This window comes from Apostichopus japonicus, chromosome 20 (genome assembly GCF_037975245.1).
Source record: "Apostichopus japonicus isolate 1M-3 chromosome 20, ASM3797524v1, whole genome shotgun sequence".
NCBI lineage: Eukaryota > Metazoa > Echinodermata > Holothuroidea > Aspidochirotida > Stichopodidae > Apostichopus > Apostichopus japonicus.
In genome coordinates this window covers 25,970,554-25,984,919 of record NC_092580.1, presented here as the reverse complement: position 1 = coordinate 25,984,919, position 14,366 = coordinate 25,970,554, and the positions used below count along the sequence as shown (strand labels likewise).

The following is a 14,366-nucleotide window of genomic DNA, read 5'->3' as shown; positions in this document are numbered from 1 at the left end:
CGGCCGATGTTTTCTTAATTTCATAAAATTGACCGGGCCCTAACGATGACTGGGTGGATGGGGAGGACGCCCAGAAGATCAGAATCATATGGCGGTGTTCAAACTAGTGGCTGCTAGTTTATCTACGGGGAACACTGATTGGGGTAAACATTTTACATGCCCTAACTCCAATACACAGTTTCAACGTGGTTGCAATGCAAACTTCGTGTAAACCGCAGAAATCTCAGATCTTCCTCGAACAGTTAGTCTAACGAGTGATACACCCCTGCATGGTTTCATGGGAATTGTATAAATAAAATTGGAAACAAGTTTTGCCAAATTGAAACATTTATTTCATTCTTTGTCTTTTTTCGATACTCTTTTCGTCTTTTTATCCGTATTATTTCTTTTTTTTCTAAGGCAAAATATACATTGATCTATTATTTTCCTACGCACGGGGTGAGGGCTCACTTCCTCAAAGACCGAACAGTGACGTAATTTTTCATTTGTTCTGCAGAAGATCTTTTCTTCCCTTGTCAAGATCTTTCATGCGATCAATCAGTATCCATATACATCGATGTCATTATCACATGAGCAGACAGAGCTGCCAAGTAACTATCAATTGTCCATAACTCAATGCAAGTAATAATCTAGGGCTAGTTAGCTATTTTGGAGGAACATCGCACGAAATTGATCTTGCGTACAACTGTGAAATGATACCAAATCCGCCGTCCGCAATACTAATAAATAGGGCCTACCTATACCCTTTTGAGAGATCGGAAAAGTTACATAGTGCGGAAAATGAACGATTAAAAGTTCTACTTGCGATTATTGTCCGTTTGTTATGTTTTTATACCACGGCACATCCAAGGGCGGCGGAACCGGGGGGGGGGGGGGCACAGGGGGCACGTGCCCCCCACTTTTCCTCAGGTTAAAAATGTGCCCTTTTTCTACATAAAAACTGAGGTGTCTCAAGTTGTCAAGAGGCCGTCACTCGGGAAGGGCCGTTTCCGGCCATCTTAGGGGTTTGTAAAACCAAAAATTTTCTTGTACGCTCCGCGCCAACTTATGGTGGCGCTCCGCTCAGATAGTCGTGCATACAACTTTGCCAATCCTGGCTGCGCCCTGACTTTTAATGAATTTCTGTGGGTCAAACTCAAAGCTATTTCGAATGGAAAAAAATTGTTAAGATATTAACAAGAAATATACTCTAATTCGGAAGATTCCTACATTAGCAACTAGCATGTTTTCACCTCATTTTGCCTCAAAGGAAAACTTGTTCCTTGTTTCCCAATTTGCACATTGGATATTGCAGTGCTAGTATGCATAATTACCTTGACGGGGGGGGGGGGGGCGTTGGTGGAGTGATGTGTATACGCAAATAAGATCATACAATAAGAGTTAAAAAGGGTACTAAATATAAGGCTGCATCAGTCCAATCGAATTTCTGCAAAGTGCCCTTTGATGTCGGTGCCCCCCCCCCCAGATTTAAAGTGCTTCCGCCGCCCTTGGGCACATCTTTAGATCATTGCAGAGTTATACACAGACCCATCGAAGTCTACAATTTTTGTTTAGCTTTGCTGAGAGCTTTTGTTTTATTTAAGCTATAGCGATCGTGCGATTCTGCCGAAATTATATCACATTTTGCCACCGTGTTTGATTGACTGCCATGTCGTCATTTTTCATTCGATTTGGCTGAAATTTCGCCAGGCGCGTAGCCAAGGGGGGGAGGGGGGCGAAAGGGTAGACCGCCCCCTCCGTCGTTGAGCATATTTTTGTATTTTGTTATGGTAACGCTAGTAATTCTAAAATAGAAAATACTTAGATGCAACTTACAATGCCTGGGAAGTGCCATTTCCAGCGATCTGGGAGGCATTTTCGGCCAAAATTTTCTTGAGAGCTTCGCGCCAAATATGGTGGCGGTACGCTTACATAGTTTGCCTACAGGCTTCGCCCCTCCCGTGTCAAATTCCTCGCTACACGCCTGAATTTCGTGCGTGGTACCACTGGTGATAGCTCCATGGTGGTACATTCATGAGATAATATTTTATAAATGTGAGGGTCATTTGACGTCATTTTCTGAAACGTTAAAAAATGCTCCTCCTCGTAGAGCATTTGTCCAAATTTGCTGAAATGTTGTGGATATAACGCTTGAAGGTGGTGAATCAAAGTTCAATCAGGAAAATATTTTTGTCGTGATGTGAGGGCCTTCTGTTAAGTTTTCAGTTATTGTGAAATGTAGGCTTCAGATCATATGCAATTATCATGGAATTTGTTTTTTACAACTTTTTACAACCTTTACTCATAACACTGTGAGTAGAAATATGTCTTCCATGATTAAAACACATTCACGTTACAGCCAGCGGTTGATTCACCTCCATCGTCGTAACGTGGAACACTGGGATATTGTCCGAACGCTTCAGAAGTTGAATCAAAGATCAGGATGTTTCCAGTTTCATTTAGAGCGGCGTCGAACAAAGTCAGCTGTAACTCCAAATGAAACGGTTTGCTGCTGTCCCCGCCGTCGGCCGAAGACGAGCCTTGTCGGGTTCATCGTTCACAATTACGTGACCGACCCCCATTTTTCTTCACTTTCCATATGAAAATGAGTTTACATGTCCTCGATCCCCCTAATTGGACCCACCGGCCGCGTTGCTTTAGTTCCCTTGGACCCCCCTCCCAATCTCACCGGCCCGGCCGGTCGGCAGTGTGCGGTAGTTCACGACTAAAATTGCTCAGAGTTTTAACAAAAGTTACTATAATTTTGCATGTCACCTACATTTACGAGCATCGCTCGTTCAAATAGAAAGTTTTTTGGCGTTCAACGCGGTCGATCTGTCTACGGGTTCAATCAAGGCTACGGGACTATCGAAAACTAGTTCACTGTGATGGGACGTCAGCGGATTGGGCGCATTAAACAACTAAAAGAAGTCATGGTCATGGTCAAAATGAAAATTCCTGTTCGAGCCGTGCAAGGCATAACAACTAAAAGTGGGGGTTGGGGAGGTTAAATTGTCCAAGAAGTGGGGGGGGGGGGCTGGGGTCATGTACGATTGTAAAAAATAATAATATAGCTGACGCATTGACACCCATAGTTTGCATAGGGCCAGGGCCGTCTTATGTGATGTCAGGGGCCCCGCAATCTTAGTAACCCCATGTCTTAATCTGACCTCATTTGACCCTGATTTTGACCCCAGGTCCAAAAAAATCTAACTCCCACAAAAATATATATATATATTTGCAAAGGGTGTTACAAATGGTGAGTCCAGTATTGTTAGGGAAGGGATGGAGGGCAAATGGAAGATTACTCTTCTATAATGTATTTCAGCTTTTAGATATATCACGTATGTTATTCAGCTAAAGTTTTATGCTTTATGCGCGACATAGGGAGGGGTGGTAAATGCAGGCATGTCTATGCTTAAGCGATTGTCAAGGATGTCAATTTTTCACGCAACTTTTTTTCGAACTCACTTGATTGAGGGGCCCCGCTCCATTTCCGGGCCCAGGGCCCGGTGATCTCTTAAGACGGCCCTGCATAGGGCAACACCCAAACGTATGTCATGTATGATAACAGAAAGAATCATCACTGCTCAAATCGTGTCTCAGTTACAGAACTTTTAGTTACTGCATTATACAATTTACAAATAACAAACTTCCATCTCATCTCATGTGCGCCGATGATGGCTACCGAATTCTCGAGTAGGTTGATTGTATTTCCATCATCGATGTTTGCTATTGGCTTCTGTACAATTTCAAAGAGAAAATGCATTGTGGGATATATCAATCCCTGACCTATGATCTGTCCACCCAGCAATGAAAATATCAATAGGACAACTTCTAGATAGGTAAAGATTTGCAACATATGTAAGCTTAGGATTTATCTTTGGAAGATCTGACTTCATTAAGAACAAATTTCTGTATTGAATAACTTTAAAATAATTGTTATTATGCTTATATCTTAATAAAAGATGGAAAAAGCTATTAAATTAGCTAATTAAATTAAATATAAGTTACACTCAATTTCCAGTTACCGAACGAGGCAGAGATTTTGAGGCATGCTGGGAGATTTCTCTGATATACCCGCGATGTGATTACAAAAGATGTAGTCGTATGTTTTACACTAGCGTGGTCAAAAACACGTGGCTGACATATCCGCTTTGGGTTTGGTCAGATCATAGGAAGTCACGGGAAGTCGTCAGCCTTTTACACAAATCCAACCGGCCCTTTTAGAAGTTTGTGATCCAGCATGGCAGCAATCCAAGGCTTCGACCCAGAAGCCCATGATTTGCCAGCAAATTTTCGTTTGACGAAATCTGGTGAGGTTACAGGTTGAGGGTGTAAAGTCCCTCAGGAGGTTCTGCTCAAACTCCTGAAGGGACTGGAGGATGACGATGCTATCAGCAAGCTTCCTCCTCACCAACAGATATTTAGTAAAGACCAACAACAACATCCGGAAGACCCCAACTTGAAAATAGAGTCAAGTGTTCCCCGATATGGTGAGCTTTTATTGCTTAGGTATCATCGCATTTTCGGATGTTCGTGTGATCAGTTAATGATGTTCTACCAAGGTGGCCATAGGTCAACACATACCTAAACTAGGGTCTGCAAGCGTCTTAGTTACGGCAGACTATGGTCGATAACGGTTGATAAAAGCCGTCATCAGCTTTACCTATGTTTACGATAGTTGATAAGTAATGACATAGTCCTACTATTGGTAGGCCTAGGAGTCCCCTAATTTAGTTTTTGGACTACACATATTTTTCCAGTCCACCAACATAAGCCAACATTTGTTTTCTCTAACAGTTATTATGTTAGTGATAAAACAAGGATTCAAGTTAAAGGATGGCTTTAATTTTAAATTTTCGCATTGATATGTCACAGACCTAGGAAAAAGTGGTGCTTCTATGTGGCTTTCTCACTGACTGTCTGACTCTGATGGTTTAGGACCTAGCTGTTCCAAGATAATTCTGCCATAAAATATACTGGTTAGGGCCAGGGGCCCAATCTTTGGAATGCTCCTTTAAAGATTGATGATTTAATTGAAGATTTAATTGATGATGATGATGTTGTTTTATAATTTAACTCAACTAAAGCTTCATATGAGACTAATGGAACCCTTGGATGATACTCAAGATTCAATACCATTTTGGCATTTTCAAGATTTGGAATGCATTGTTAACATGTTGTTATTTTAGACCATGAAATACTGATGATTTATGATTGACTTGTGTTGCATCTGAGAATGTTACTATAACTGTTAGACAAAGTGGTGCAGTCACTTCAATTGATGCGCTTAGGCCTAGGCCGAATATGTTTAAGGTTAATTTCTCAGAAATTAAAAGTGGAATAGAAATACAATGTGGATTGATGATAGCAATTAGCAGTGGTTTAAACCGTCTGTAACATACCAAACTTAATTTTGAGCCCGAAGTCAGCTTTTATTTGCTAAGTCATCAGTAAGTCTATTGACCCCAAGAAAGACAATAATAGTCACTCATGCTTTAAGTTTTGTAGGCATTTTAGTGGTTCCCCATAAAAAAATTTCCTCACTGAAACGTATAATTGCCTAATTTACATTCTTAAATGTCTGGTGCATAGGCAGAACCACAATTTGGGCTCTGGAGGGTATGTTTATAAGTTTCTTGTGCGATTGTTACTTTGGATGGTGGTGCCAGTGCCAATGGAGTATCAATCATTGTTCATAAGGAAGGAAAAACTGAAGTATGCTAATTCAATCTTATTTTTGTGGAATGTGAAGACAGAAAGTTTGCTTCACCCTGTAATGGTCTCTTTATATGGCCATTCTCCAAGTCATATTTAGATCAAGAACAATGGATACCATCATGTTTTTGGTGTAAACAGTACAATAGTGTCAGGACTATTAATAGGTGAATGGCATCCCAAGTTACATCCTGCAAGATTAATTATTCAGCTGAAATCATATTTTAGGTTATGTAGATGTAGAAGTGTGTGTGTGTGTTTGGTAGAGGGAGGGGGGTTGGTGGTGGTGATAATGGGTGCCAATATTTTGAGTGGTTGGAGGTCTATGTCATCTAGGCAAATCAAGTGTTCCAAACAATGACAATGGGGAAAGGCCGGTTTCTATGACCAGTGACTATAGTGCAATCTTGAATTTTCCATATACTGATTTGCCAGATTTTTATGGTGATTTATTGATGACTTTTGTAACTGAAATATGGTAAATGAAATATTATGAATATTGTTTTATTCATCAGAAAGCTTGGTAGAGGCCTTTATTCAACATAGCACCTGTCTGCTTGATCAAGGAAGCAAATATTTCTCCACCTACAAATATGAAATGTCTTTATTTTTGTTTAATTCTTTGCTACTGAATTACAAGCAAAATAAGCAGCACTTGGTCTGTATGGGAACTAACTTGCATGCATATTGGGGATTTTTGTCATTTATCTGAGGTACAAATTTAACATAGATCTCTGTTGGTTGCATCAAAATATTGTGCATAAAAAACAATAAAAAGCGCCGTACAGTAGTTTTGCATAAATAACACTAATTATTACAGGTTATAATGGAAACAGTTTGTCATTTTGTTTTCTCATCTCCACGCAGGCATTGGTATGGACTGCAGTGTCACGCCTCTACGGCATGGAGGTCTCAGCTTGGTGCAAACAACAGACTTCTTCTACCCTTTGGTTGATGATCCATATATGCAGGTTGGTAAATGTTATAGAGATGGCTACATGATCTGAACATATGTTTCTTCCAGCAACCAGTCTTGATATCTGACAGTATGCATCACTTGAATGTCTCTCACATGAGTTAAAACAGGAATACATTATCACTTTGAAACCTGTGCCCAGGGTTTTGTGACAGTTTAGCAATAATTTCCAACAATAGAATAGAAAGTACCTTTTAATGTCACAAGAAAGACTTAGAAGCTCTCTCCTCTATTGTAAACATGAAATATGTAACTTTTGTATATATATGTAAATTAGAAAACTGAAAATTTTGAAAATGACTCTCAAGTTTGCCTATGTTTGATATGATTTTGGTGGTTGAAAGAATATCTTCCTCTTAATGTGTCTATGAACTGTTTCCACTTGATTGTTAATATTGGAACTGGTCAAGTACACATTTGACATAATTTGATTAATCCGCTGCTGGTTTACAGTATGTCTATCAAGTACAGCAGAGCATTTATATCAGAAAATAGGTTGAAAAATCTTTAATCTAAGATTTCAGATCAAATTACAATGTACCAAAACATGGTTGAATGCAAGAGCTTTCTAGGGCTTTTTGTTACTTTAGTGTACCTGCAAATGGATTCATATTTTTTTTACGTCGTATCATTTTGATCGGTAATTTTGAACTTTCCGTGACATCGTCATTGAGTGGGATTCATGCTTGTTTAAACGTTTAAATTTCAGGGCAAGATAGCATGCGCTAACGTGCTGAGCGACATTTACGCTCTTGGTATCACGACATGTGATAACATGCTGATGTTGTTGGGAGTGCCACAGAAGTATTCTGAGAAAGAAAGGGAGACTGTGATACCCCTGATCATTGCTGGGTTTAAGGTGAGCTACTAACAGAGGACTTCTTTATTTTACAGTGACAAAATTGGTAAATGGATTTGGTTTGAGTAAGGTGATGTTTAACACTTGTGAGTATCATCTGAAGAGAGATCTCAATGAAAAGCAAACTAGAAGAAACAGACATTATTACTTTATAAATAGCCCTGCTGTACAATTCTGATTAAGTATTATTTATGTATAAAATCCCCTTTCATCTATCTCATTGTGTTCACCGTGCTCATTAACCTGTCTGTATTCTGTGCGTGTTTTTGTCCCTTCTGTTACCGTAACTTGTCATTTAGCCTCTGAAGAAGATTCTGCTAGGATCGAAACGTCAGGCCAACTTACTTTTATACATTCTCCTACACAGGCTCTCTAGTGGATAAGCAGTTTGCTAACAGTTTTATTTTATTTTAATTATTATTTAGTTTAAAGTTTGTGATTCAGTTTGGAAGACTCTGAATTTTTGCAATTGTTGTCTGAAATATTGTGGTTACTGTATTTTTAAAAACTGCTATTTATCTTTGTCAATCAGGATGCTGCAAGAGAAGCTGGTACAGATATAACTGGTGGTCAAACAGTCCTCAACCCATGGTGCATCATTGGAGGTGTAGCCACCTCGGCGGTCCTGCCTGGGGATATCATCATGTAAGCTGAATTGGAAATTACCTTCCAAAATGGATTCTTAGTAGAAGGGACCCTTGTAGGTCAGAACACACTAGTTTCAGCTCTTCATACGAAAATCCTGTTGGCTTCTTCAAATTGCTTTTTGCTTTGACCAGTTTTTGCATTCGTCAATTTGGATCAGCTATTAGAGTGCATTAATTTTCGCTGGATGGTATTTTGTCGGTTATTGTTAAGCCAAAAGTGAAGCAGAAAACATATGATATATAACTTATAATAGCAGTTCTGTACTTGAAGCATGCTATTCCAGTATTATAACTAGCATTCTTACTGTATGCATGAGAGAAAGCTTACATCAACATGTTTGACAAATTTTAACGTTGCGTTTTGTGCATTTGGTTAGTTCACGGCCCTTTTTTAAAGGATTTTAAGTGTCTTAAATGACCCATTGATCCCCAGAACAGGTGGGTTGATATGTCTTTGATGTATAGCCTGAGAGACTGAGTGACTCTCAATAAGGTTTGCATGTTGCTCATTCCACTCTAATGAAATTAAGAAGGCAGGAAATGTTTCAGGAGTTTTGGCATTTTCTCTTCTTATTTAGACCCCATGCTGAGGCTGGAAATGTACTTGTTCTGACAAAACCTTTGGGGACACAGGTTGCCGTTAATGCGAAGCAGTGGAAAGAATCCAACAATGAAAGGTACAGGAGGCTGATGAGTGGCAACCAGCTCAAGGAGACAGACATTGATGTAGCCTACAAGGAGGCCATGTTTAACATGGCAAGGCTAAATCTGAAAGGTAATCAGAAATAGGAGAGAAGTTAAGTTTTGTTGTTGGTGAGCAAAATTAGGTTACTGTCGGGCTTGTTAAGGACAATGTTGCTGTTTTTGTCTTGTCGAGGTTCTGACCATTGTTGTTCTGTAAATTGTGTGTGACAGATGAAAAGTTGATTATTAAACTGTTTGGTTGACTAAAGTCGTTAGTAGTGAGCTGTGTAGTGAATGTTTCTCTCCCAAACTTTAATGTAAATTGATGTTTATACTCTGAAGATAATAATGCATCTATAACTGAAAATATCACAAAGTTGCATACATATTGTCTTACTTGGAGTCTCTAGCCATTTATGTTTTACTAAAGTAACTTGGAAGCAGATCAGAGACTTGAGTTTGGAGTGAATGGCAAAGATAGAAAGTTGATCACAGCTCTAGAAAAAAAGAAAAAACACACTACGTGAAGTACACAAATTAAAATTTGTACCTTACCCTTCTTACATCATTTGTGCTTGAAGGATGCACAGTTTAGAAATGCTACGGTAGCACTCATGGAAAATTCTCCACCTTTCCATTTTGTTAAATTAATCATCCAACTATCATAATTTGTCCGGACAGCTGCAACTCTGATGCGCCATTTCAACGCTAGAGGTGCTACTGATGTAACAGGGTATGGAATCCTTGGACATGCTCAAGCACTTGCTAAGTATCAACCCAATGAAGTCAAGTTTGTGATTCATAACCTTCCTGTGATTGCTAAGATGAGTACTGTTGCCAAATCCAGTGGAAATCTTTTCCAGCTTCTACAAGGATACTCTGCTGAAACGTCAGGTAAGACTCTGCTTGGTTTGAAATTTTTCCATGCTTTTGTAGCAATGCTATCCAGGCCACTTGTTCAAGCATTGCCTTACAAGTCATATTTTGTAGCATTGCCATAAAAGCCATGTTTTCAAGATTGACATACAAGCCATGTTTTCTAGCATTGTCTTACAAGTCATGTTTTACTAGTATTGCCATACAAACCATGTTTTCAAGCATTGTCATATCAGCCATGTTTTTGAGCACTGCCCTACAAGCCATGTTTTCTGGTATTGTCACACTGCAAGTACTGTATTTTAGTATTGTCATATAGCCATCCTTTCTAGCAATGTCATACAAGCCATGTTTTGAGCATCGCCTCACCAGCCATGTTTACTAAAGTAGGTTTGTCATACAAGTCATCTTTTCTAGCATTGTCACATAAGCCATGTTTTCTAGTATTAGTCTTGTTTCTAACATTGTTACACAAGTCATGTTTTCTAGCATTGTCACACAAGCCATGTCTTCTAGTATTAGTCATGTTTCTAACATTGTCATACAAGTCATGTTTTCTAGAATTGTCACACAAGCCATGTTTTCTAGTACTAGTCATATTTCTAACATTGTCATACAAGTCATGTTTTCTAGTATTAGTCTTGTTTCTAACATTGTTACACAAGTCATGTTTTCTAGCATTGTCACACAAGCCATGTCTTCTAGTATTAGTCATGTTTCTAACATTGTCATACAAGTCATGTTTTCTAGCATTGTCACACAAGCCATGTTTTCTAGTACTAGTCATATTTCTAACATTGTCATACAAGTCATGTTTTCTAGTATTAGTCTTGTTTCTAACATTGTTACACAAGTCATGTTTTCTTGCATTGTCACACAAGCCATTTTTTCTAGTATTAGTCTTGTTTCTAACAAAATACAAGTCATGTTTTCTTGCATTGTCACACAAGCCATGTTTTCTAGTACTAGTCATATTTCTAACATTGTCATACAAGTCATGTTTTGTAGCACTGTCATGCAAATCAAGTTTTCTAGTATTTGCTATACAAGTAAACAGTACATTGCATTTCTTTCTTTGCAGGAGGTCTACTTATAGCATTTCCTAGAGAGCAAGCAGCTGCATTCTGTCGTGCTATGGATGCTCAAGAAGGTAACCCTGCCTGGATCATAGGAGTAGTAGATGTTGGCGATAGAACAGCTACCATGAGTCCAAAGCCCAGGGTCATTGAGGTCACAACAAGAATGGAACCCCCTGTAGGCGGTGCAGTTTAAGACTGTCCATGTGATTCACTATGTCAAAAATATATTTGTCAAAGTATTGCAGGATGTCTGTATATCATTGCTGAAGACAGAATTTGTTATTCTGGCGTACTGGTTGCTCCAATAGTGATGAATCTTCCGGTCATGAGATGAGACATTATATTAAATTGGTTAATTCTACAACATGGCGGACATTTAGTACTGTAACTGCTGGCATCATGTCAAAACACATTTGGCATTCAGCCCAGCAGTACATAAATCTAAACCATTGTAGGAGTAAGGTGCATGCTGCTGGTGAACAGGTAGTCAAAAGGAGGTCAATGAACGTTGAAGGTAATTTTTAGGTGACTTGTTGGTTAATTTCAACACTGGTCAATTGCAAACTGTAGGATCAATTTGTTGACTTTCTAGTTAGGTTTTTGGGAGGAAATGCATTACTGGCTTGATATGTACCTTTTGTCAATACAGTATGTTTTTAGTGTCAATATCTTGGCATCTGTTTGACTCTCTCATTATTCATACCATGTTACATCTGAAATGATCATTAACCATTGTGTGACCAATGCTATGAAGTTGTAGAAGACTGGTATTGTCGTCTGTTCTAGTCTAGATGGCTTGTCAAACGAACAAGTTCCCCATCTCCTGTCCCCTCTCACTGAAGTGATTATTGTTGGTTGAATAATGCCCTCTCATTTATTTTGTTATAGACTGATATAATCTTGAAGTCCCAAGTTTTGTAAAGTGGCCTGGAAGAAATATCTTGCCATAAAATCACAATTCTAGCCAAGGGAAAATACTGCATATATTGTGTTGTTTCCTGATCCATAGTACCCACTCATCTCACGCTTAAAACAGACAATTGAAGAACGATTTGTAATGGTTGTCTTATTTGTTTTGGAAGAACGAAGTTAAAATGTTGGTAATATACTATGTTAGCTTGCTAAGATGATGAGTCATATGATCAAATTCTATTTGCAGGAGCAGTATTATGGTACTATTTCAAGGCCAATCCTAAAACTGCATTTTATTTCCATCGCCATTCCCTTTTGAAGTTTTACGTTTAATTTAACACACACTCGAAATGTCAGCACTTGATTATGATACCAGTGTTTTCATGTTTTGGGTTCCACCAGCAATAAAACTAACCAGCGTTAGAGATTGTTGACCACGGCCAACCTGAATATTACGATCCATTACGATTAATATTCATCCACTTGAATTTTATCCTCAAAATCTGATCATCGTTGTAAAGTATCGCTTGATTCCCTCTAGGTTTGAAGTCTTTGTAAATAGTAGTGTAGAAATACAGGAAAATGATTCTTGTTTATGGACAAGAACTTTGGACACAAGTTAAAAGCGAAAATAAAAGTAAAGAAACCTGATAAAAAAAAAGAAGAAAATGTTAAAGGGAAAAAAAAAATAAAATGTCATTGTTGTGTTAGTATATGTTCCTGCTGTGTGTTGGCTTCTCAAGAATTGCTTGTGAAATTGAGCAGTCACAAGAAACTCTGAGTGAGCTTCAACACAACAGTTTGCAGTAATGTTCTCTGTATGGTACTCTCTAGGTCATTGTCTGTTCCATATGAAGCAATATTAAGAAACCATCGGGGATGGATTTTTCTGGTGGTGTAATATTGTGGACGTTCTGAGCACACTCTGGTCAACCATGCACTGTTTAACCTTATTAGGAAGGTATACTCTCATATAAACAGATTTTATAGAAAATATTGGTTTGCATAAATATTTGTCATTCCAAATCAATAAAATAAAAAATAACAAACAATGGTTTTGTCTTTGTTATGTTTTGTCATAGTGTGTTCCTTTCCTTCTTTATCATTAGTTTTATTAAAGACATACTTTGTGTTTTGGATACCATCTTGTTGCCCAAATAGAAATGATGAGCTGCCACAATTGTGTGGTACTGTATGGCCTGATGTACATGAGAACATCGAGGGCAAGCAGATAACGGAAGTGATATAATTTGATGAAGTGCAGTCAATATTTTGAATCGCTTGCCAATAAATCAGCATAGAGGGACGATTGTATAGACTAAGTTCTACATGTACCTGTTTCATTTCATTTTATTTATTTGTTTTTCACAACATGCATTTAAACGTTTACAAATAACAAGTAACACAAATAACAAGTAACAAGTAGTAGTGGATAATACATGAAGTGAAGGAAGCGGAACAAAAACCCCTTGCAGGCTTGACGGGGTGCTTCGCTCCCTAAAATAAAGAGAAAGAGACTAATCAAAGTACAACAAAGCAAAATACACAATTTAGACTTTAACATGTCATTGATCTGTTTTCATTTTAAGTTTGAAGAATATCTTTTTAGAATCGAAACGTCAGGTCATCTAATTTAACAATAAACAGATTCACAGCTTCAGAAACACACCATCTCAGAAAAAAATACACATTGTAAGGTCGTAAGTTCTATTAGCAAGGAAAAAGTCCCTGATTTTTCGAGATCAGATACAGAGGCAATTGAAACTTTACTAAAGGGTACAGATTGGATTAATTTGTTTAGTGATATGAGTGCTTCTCAGTCTTGGATTTGTTTTGCTGATAAATTAAAGGTCATTATGGAAAATCATGTTCCGTGGAAGAATCGTCGTCGTAAAAGCAGTATGCCTCACTGGATGAATAAGAAAGTTAGATGTGCAATTAGGCAAAAACGTAGAATGTGGAAGTTGTTTAGGAGGACTAAATCTGAATCTCTTTTGGCCAAGTTTAAAATTCATCAGCTGAAAGTAGAATGCTTAGTCTCTGATGCAAAATTGAATTTCGAAAAAAGCATCGCCCTAAAAATTAAGGATAACCCAAAGGCCTTCTTTTCTTATGTCAGGTCTAAGCAGAAAGTTAAAGATGGCAATTGTTTCCCTTAGGGCACCACAGGCTGATAAGATAGTTACTGATAGTCAGGATCTTGCAGATCTTTTGAACGACTATTTTGTGTCGGTTTTCACAAGGGAAGATACGAGTAGTATTCCAGATTTTCAGGGGGGCAGTGATAGGCCTAAACTGGATACGGTCTTATTTTCGGATGACGTTGTCTTAAAGGAGCTGCTTCGTCTAAATGTTTCTAAAGCTTCTGGACCGGATGCAATCCATCCGTATTTGTTGAAGACTTTTGCACACTATTTCTGCGTTCCACTCTCGTTGATTTTTAGTAAATTTATGGATGAAGGTTATGTTCCTAGGGACTGGAGATGTGCTAATATTACCCCAATTTTCAAGAAGGGTGATAAGACTAAGCCCTGTAATTATAGGCCCGTTAGTCTCACTAGTGTAGTTTGTAAGGTCATGGAGTCTATTGTTAAAAAGTCTTTGGTCTGTCACTTCAGCAGTCAGTCTTTGAT

At 38.4% G+C, this 14,366-nt stretch overlaps 1 pseudogene; it reads left to right on the top strand.

Moving 5' to 3' along the window:
* The first annotated feature begins 4,081 nt into the window (after positions 1-4,081).
* On the top strand, positions 4,082-12,402 carry LOC139961268 (inactive selenide, water dikinase-like protein; annotated as a pseudogene).
* Positions 12,403-14,366: the final 1,964 nt, after the last annotated feature.